This window comes from Zootoca vivipara, chromosome 8, assembly GCF_965207765.1.
Source record: "Zootoca vivipara chromosome 8, rZooViv2.hap1.1, whole genome shotgun sequence".
NCBI classification, from domain to species: Eukaryota; Metazoa; Chordata; class Lepidosauria; order Squamata; family Lacertidae; genus Zootoca; species Zootoca vivipara.
Window position 1 is genome coordinate 12,523,058 of NC_142591.1, and position 7,528 is coordinate 12,530,585.

General features: G+C 43.0%; 1 long non-coding RNA gene across 1 annotated transcript; it reads left to right on the forward strand.

Moving 5' to 3' along the window:
- Positions 1–1,352: 1,352 nt before the first annotated feature.
- LOC148684735 (uncharacterized) lies at positions 1,353–7,195 on the forward strand. The gene is made up of 3 exons (XR_015951328.1): positions 1,353–2,034; positions 2,512–2,839; positions 5,510–7,195. It is a non-coding gene; the product is annotated as an uncharacterized LOC148684735 (long non-coding RNA).
- The last annotated feature ends 333 nt before the right edge of the window (positions 7,196–7,528 follow it).

The following is a 7,528-nucleotide window of genomic DNA, read 5'->3' on the forward strand; positions in this document are numbered from 1 at the left end:
TCCTGAAGTAAACTGCTCTGTTATCTCTCATTAGGGAAACGGGAGGAATTTAATTCAATTCACATTTAAAGGCAAATGTACCACGCTCATACCTTCCAAAAGAATGTGAGAAACAAAATACTGGCATCTTTTGAAAGGAATCTGAATTTTGTGGTGTAGTTCTCCAACCAAACGTTTTCAAAAATGCATTATATTTGAGGAAAATTCTTTTTTTATAATAATAATATTTATTCATTTTACAAGCAAAAACAAACAAACACAAATATCACTTATAAATTCATAATTTTTCTTAAATAGTGGTGTGTGACTCCCCATGTGGGGGAAATTCTTGGCAAAAATAGGTGCATTTGTCAAAACGGCATCAAAAAATGTGCTTATTAGGAGATATTTGCACTAAGTTTTTTTTATGAATTTTCATGAGGATTCTTCCCCCCACCCCAAATTGCTGCAGAATTGTGGAGAACTGAATGTACAATGGGGGGAAATGGAGAAACTGACAGATCTGGTGTATTTGCTTACATTCCTACTTTTCTCGGGAGGTGAAGTTTCTGTTTTTATTGGGAATAATAGATTCCTCCTTGACCCAGTTTCTGCAACTGAACACATCTTGAAAAACCTGGCCACATCTTGAAAAACCTATGCTCACAGAAGATTTTGAGATACTCTTGTCTTGATTCTCAAATATTTTCAGAACAGAAATCGACATCGTTTAATAGAATATGAGGATTGCCAGTTTCACTGGGAACGTTTCCTGAAAAGGAGTGTGTTTGTTCTAATTAGTAATACAGTGGACGCTTGGGTTGCGAACGTGATCCGTGCTGGAGGCCTGTTCACAACCCACAGCATTCGCAGCCTGCAGCGGTGCATCTGCGCACACGCGGGTCGCGATTCGGTGCTTCTGCGCATGTGCAAAGCATAATTTAGTGTTTCTGTGCATGCGCGAGCGCCGAAACCCAGAAGCAACCCGTTCTGGGACTTCCGGGTTTGGCGTGGTGCGCACCCGAAAACTCACAACCTAAAGCGGCCGTAACCCGAAGTATGACTGTATAGGTCAACCTATATGAAAATAATGTTAGAAGACGGTATTGTGAAGCAATTAACAGTTCTCTCAAAATTAATCTGCATTTTTATCACTGGCTTTTACCAATAAAACCCAATCACATACCATGTTGGAAGTTGGGGTGGTTTGTTTGTTTTTTTAAAATGCAGTTTTACTCCATAGTTTTTCTCAGGTATGAATTAAGATTCCAGTATGCTTTGAGTTTTGTTTTTGTTTTGTTTTCTGCATATACATCATTTCCATTGCAGTCAAGGCTGGCCCAATAATTTTGGTGCCTGAGGCGAACCACAAAATGGCCCTCGCCTCCCCACCAAGGAAGAAGGGGTGAGTGAATATCTAAATCGGGAACAAGGGAGGTGGGATTATGGATCTATGTTGGGATCTGCTGCCTCTATGGATCTTGCCGCCAGAGGCAATTGCCACATGTTGCCTTATGCCTGAGCCGGCCCTGATTATAGCACTGGAGGAAGAAAATAGTCAACTGGCGAACCAGACAACCTATCTCTACTGATGATGTTAGAAGGGGAATTTTTGGACATTTACAAAATTTTGTCAATGTTCACTTGCTGATGTCAAGGTCTAGCAAAAGTACAAAGCAGGTGGATGAAAACAGTTGAGCCTAGCTCCCATTTGGGTACTGTGGTTCTCAAAACACCAATATGGGAAATAGGATTATGGTGGCAGCAAGGAAGCAACCTTTGCTGTGTGTTGATGGCTTATAGAGATTAGGATGCAAAATGAAGTCATCTTTCAGAACCGGGCATACCGGATTGCTTTGTGGTCTATGGAAATAGATGTTAAAGTACACTCTGACAAATTGCCCTGCTTATGAGTTAAAGTGCAATGCTTGCTGTTTACTTCAGGCAGCAGAGGGAAGTCCCTGATTTTGTTTTCCGCAACGTCCACCCAGCTCTCCAGCCTCGTACTGCTGACTGACAAGTGATTCCTCCTTGACCCAGTTTCTGCAATCTCAGGTAGACACCATTGAGTCATTGGGGGGGGGTGCCCTCCACTTTCCTATATTCTATGGTAAAGCTGTTTTCGTAGCTACAGTAGGACAGAATTTTCAGAGGACGTGGGACATTGTACTCCTTTTCAGTCCTCTTAGGAATCCACCCATTTTTATTTTATAAGTAGTTACTTTTTTTAGATGTTGTCCCTCTGCCACAAATGCTTTCTGCGTTTTTGGGAGGCTGTTCCCAAAGTTCCCATGATTAAAGAAGGATTGGCAGGAAATATGGTGGCCGGCCGTATTTCAGAAGGTGAGACGTACACAGAGGTTTCCGGACAACTTGTTGGAAATCCTCTATAGCTCACAAAGCTGGCCACCCAAACAGGTTTGGAGGATAGCTTGGCTGTAGAATAGAAGCATTTTAATTTAGCACCGAATTCCACCCTTGTTAATCTGAGGCTTTAAAAGAGCATAACAATATGAACATCCTTGTTTACAGGCCTGAGTTTCTGTGGTTGTTCGTAAACTGCAAAATTATCTTGAAGGAAAGCCTTGACTCAGACAACACAGTTCCATATACGTACAAGTACACATCCTTGTGGCACCAAGGACAGAACATGTTGTTTCTTCTTTTGACCTAGCAAGTCACTTATTTGGCAGCAGTGATTTCTCAAAGCCAGGGAAGATTGAAATATAGTTTATTCGCCATTTTGAAGTGCATCGTTTTTAAACGTAAGCCGACACAGCAATTATTTCTGCATATCAAGGGCTCTGCAAAACACACAATAAATTTTGTGAGCCCATTGAGACTTCCCAATTTCAACCAGGTATGTGTCCTCTCTGAGAGTTATTGATAAGGGGCTCGCGAGGGTTATTTGTCTTGTGACAAACAAGTTGAAGATATTTAACTGTACATAAGTATCCTTAATATTAATGAGCTCTCCAGTGCATTCCTATCCATGTTTATTAAAATGCAAGTCCCAAAGTGTTTGGTGAGATTTACTCAAATGTAAGTGTGCATACGATTGCACCTTTAAGCTATCTGCAACTAATGCGGTCCATTTATGTAAATGGGACTCATTCTCAATATATTTGTTACATTTGTAATTCACATTGACACAATTTTACCATTTAGAGTCAAACCAGATGGATATATAAAAAAAGCAAAAGATCTCTTTCATTAGGAAATCTCTATTTCAGTCTAGAAGGTTCCTGAGGTCTTTTTTTTTTAAAGTACTCCAAGATGTTCATTCCTTGGATAAGACTTTTCAGCTTCCAGTGTAGAGGGGGTTTACAATAGGACAACCTTATCTACATTATAACAAACAAGGTCTGGAACACTGACTAATGACAACACGCAAATGCAAATACCAGCTGTATTTGGTTTTGCAACTGTCCTTGTCTTTGAGCTCCATACAAATAAATTAAACATGTTATCCTCTTTTTACTGCGGAAAAAGAGGATCCTAATCTCCATGTACCATTAGCCATGCTGGCCATACCACAGCTACAGAATTCTGCCTGGTTTGTATTTTTAAAAAAGTAAAAGGACCCCTGGATGGTTAAATCCAGTCAAAGGTGACTCTGGGATGTGGCACTCATCTCGGTTTCAGGCTGAGGGAGCTGGCGTTTGTCCACAGACAGCTTTCCAGGTCATGTGGCCAGCACGACTTAGCCGCTTCTGGTGCAACAGAACACTGTGACGGAAACCAGAGAGCACGGAAACGCCATTTACCTTCCTGCCACAGTGGTACCTATTTATCTACCTGCACTGGCATGCTTTCGAACTGCTAGGTTGCCAGGAGCTGGGACAGAGCAATGGGAGCTCACTCCGTCGCGGGGATTTGAACCACCGATCTTCCGATTGGCAAGCCCCAAAGGCTCTGTTGTTTAGACCAAGTGCCACCAGGCCTTCTTGTAGTGCCACTGACCTTCCAAAATACCTTCCCTCATGTCACTCAGGAGGCATCCCTTGTGGCAGGTTTCAAACACCAGGCTTCCCCCGACTGGTGAAAAGATTTTCAGATTGTGCCACTGCATTGTGATTTATGGATGCACGCTACCCCATTCTCACGAGCAGTACAAGATTCTAGGGCAGGCACGTCCAACAGGTAGATTGTGATCTACCAGTAGATCACTGGACGTCTGCGGTAGATCACTGGTAGATCATTGGCTCCCCCCAAAGAAGATGAACAACTGTGGCTCCCCTTTAAAAAGCTCAACATTTTATCTCCTCCCTGAAAAAAACTCAACAACTTTGACCCCAACCCCCCCAAAATGGGCCTTCCTACTTTCTAAAAAAAGGGGGGTAGATCACTGACAGTTTTTAACTCTGTGAGTAGATCGCAGTCTCTTGGGAGTTGGCCACCTCTGTGAATCTAGGGGTTCTAGGAGCTTGAACCCAGGGTTCAATTTCCTTGGAATGAGGGACAGTGGAGACTGTGGTGTTTATGACATATAGTTTATTTACACATATATACAACCTGAGCCTATGATGGAGGGGTTCACAGCATCAACACCCCGGAAGGTATTACTTCTCCCGTAGTCCCAGCATGGTGCTTTCTGGCCCAGACACACAACTCTACTTTGGCTCCTGTGCTTCTCCCTACCAGACCGGTGTGGGAGGCAGGCACAGGGAATCTTCCTTTGGTATAGGACTGACTGTACTTAGCTGGTAATTTAGGTGGTAGCCCTTGCCTGGCTAATTCAATGACGGAATCCTCCTTTAGATTCTAATCCTTGCTGACGAACCAGCTCAAAACTCACAATATTATTTTGATACTATTTATTTCTTAGATTTAGCTGTGATTTTAGGATCATGCTCCCCCCCCCAAGAAACCACAGGTTTAGAATATTTAGTGTAAGCAAAAATTAATTGCCCAATTAGATGAATCAGGATGGGATTTTGACCCCCTTCATTCAGGGTCACAACATATTACATAAAGGTACACTGTTAATCAATTAGCTAATTAAATCTATATCAATCTGCAATGGAATAAAACCTGAAATGCCCCGCTTTTCCTTAGGACGTCCCTATTTTCATTGGAGAAATGTTGGAGGGTATGGAATGTGACCCCTGAGCTAAGGAGAGAAGTAACTACGCAACCTTTAGAAGGCAGCCCTGTATAGGGAGGTTTTTAAATGTTTCATGTTTTACTGTGTTTTTATATATGTTGGAAGCTGCCCAGAGTGGCTGGGACAACCCAGTCAGATCAGCGAGTTACTGTATTATTATCATTATTGCTATTTTTCTAGTGAAAGAAGTGCCAGAACTCCCCATGAACACCTCCCTCATTCTTTTATAATGGCAATGGCACCTACTTGAGAGGTGCCAGAACAGAATTCTGGCAAGTTCTGGCTGGAAAAAAGTGATGATGATGATTATAATATAGGACTTCCCTGTTTTCCTCTGAGAAATGTTGAAGGATATGTACTTGCTGCAGCTTTTGCCAGCTCGGCTAGTTTCCTCTGCCCACCCTCTTTCTCGTCTCTCTACAGAGGCCACTGGAACCAACGGCCCTGTGACAAAAAGAAGGCCATGATGCAATGTTACTTACTGGAGGCCATCCACAGCTTCTTTTTGAACTGCAAGCAGCCCATGATAGCGAGTATATTTGCCTTTGAGGCCAGAGGTGTCATCTTGTAACGAAGAACCAGTGCTACGTACTATTTACTTTCTCCCCTCCTGATTCCTTTTCCTTTTGTGTCGTATCTTTTAGATTGCAAGTCAAATTATTGCTCTTTGAAAGATGTCCTGGGGACCCTTTTCAGCTGAAGGGTGAGGTAAAAAATGCTTTAAATAAATAAATGGTGCATGCACGTACACACAGTCATGCATATAGCAAACTGCAGAGAAGGCATGCCTTTTCAACAAGGACAGTACATGTCCACATCGTGTGTTTTTTTAAAACAGGGATTCCTTTCCAAATGACGAAAAAGTTTTTTGGACTAGAAATCGCAATTCCAATATTTACCTACTTCTGCAACGAAAATTGCCCATTTAAAGATTTGTTCAGAGCTTAGGCTGCATACAGATGTACCTTCAAATCGTTTGTTCAGAGGTTAGATTACTTATTCCAACATACCTTTAAACAGAAGTCTAGCTTGTTCTCCCCCCCCCCGCCTTGAAGTGAGATCCACTTAGGCCTCTTGCTCAAAAACATCTTGCTGTGCGAGGTGAAGGACATTGTGATTCCCCACCCAGTACATTAAAAAAGGGTCATGGGCGTAGACAGGGTGGCAGGGGGGGCAGCTGCCCCCCCAGAAGCAAAAAATTAATGTATTTTACAGACCATAACCAGCACTTTCCCCCTCCAAAAACTGGAAAGGGCTTTGCTTTAGCGAGAGCAGCTCGGTCTCCGCTTGCTGGGGGGTGGGCGGGAACACAGCTGCAACAAAAACACTTCAAATAAATAAAGCAAAGTGGCTACCGGTAGTTAAGACAATGGAGCAGAATACCCTTTCAGGCAAGATTTATAGCTCACCACTTCACCCTATTGTTCTTCAGTGGGAGTTGTTAATGAGCATTCAGGGATTGCATTAAGAGTTCTATTGGCGATTTAATGAGGGTGCAGAGGATTCAATTTGAATAAGGTGGCTCTGCAAGGCTAAAAGGAAATGAATAAGAAAAAGGGGGGCTGTAGCTTTGATAGACACAGTGATGTTTATAAAAAGCAGTGGTGTTCCACTCTGCCCCTCCTCCTGCATCTGTATACTGTAAATCAGGGGTGGCCACCTCCCAAGAGACTCTGATCTACTCACAGAGTTAAAATCTGGGAGTGATTTTGGGGGGGGGGTTCAGGTCAAAGCTGTTGAGTTTTTTAAAGGAAGGGAAGCCCTGTTTTTTGGGTTTAGTTCAAACTTGTTGAGCTTCTTTTAGGAGGGAGGGAGGCCCATTTTTGTTTAGGGATTCAGGTCATAGTTCAGCTTTTTTTAGGGAGGAGGAAAATTTCGGATGAGCTTTTTTTAGGGGTGCCAGTGATCTAGCAGTGATCTACCACAGACATCCAGTGATCTACTGGTAGATCACAATCTACCTGTTGGACATGCCTGCTGTAAATCAAGCAGAGAGAAAGCTGCTTACAAGGCTCCTTCCTCTTGCTGCAGAGTTCCAGCATCACAGCGTCACACAGAGGCACCCACAAATATGAGTTATCCCTCTATTTCTTCCTTCCTTCCCTCCCTCTTCCATCCTTAATAAAATACGGGGGGGGGGAGCAGATAAGCCCCACATAGAAAGCCCATCAACATGGGGGGATGACTCTTTCAAATACGGTATTTACCAGTAATTGCGGGGGGGGGGAGGGGAGGCACCTAGGCCTCTAGGAGTTGGCTGCTATGCCTAGGAGTAGGACAATTCAAGAAAGCAGAATGATGCATATGCTATGGTAATATATCAATAGAATCATAGAATTGTAGTCGGAAGGGACCACAAGGGTCATCTAGTCCAATCCCCTGCAATGCAGGAATTTTTTTCCCTAAGGTGGGGCTTGAACCCACGACATGGTTGAAATATTA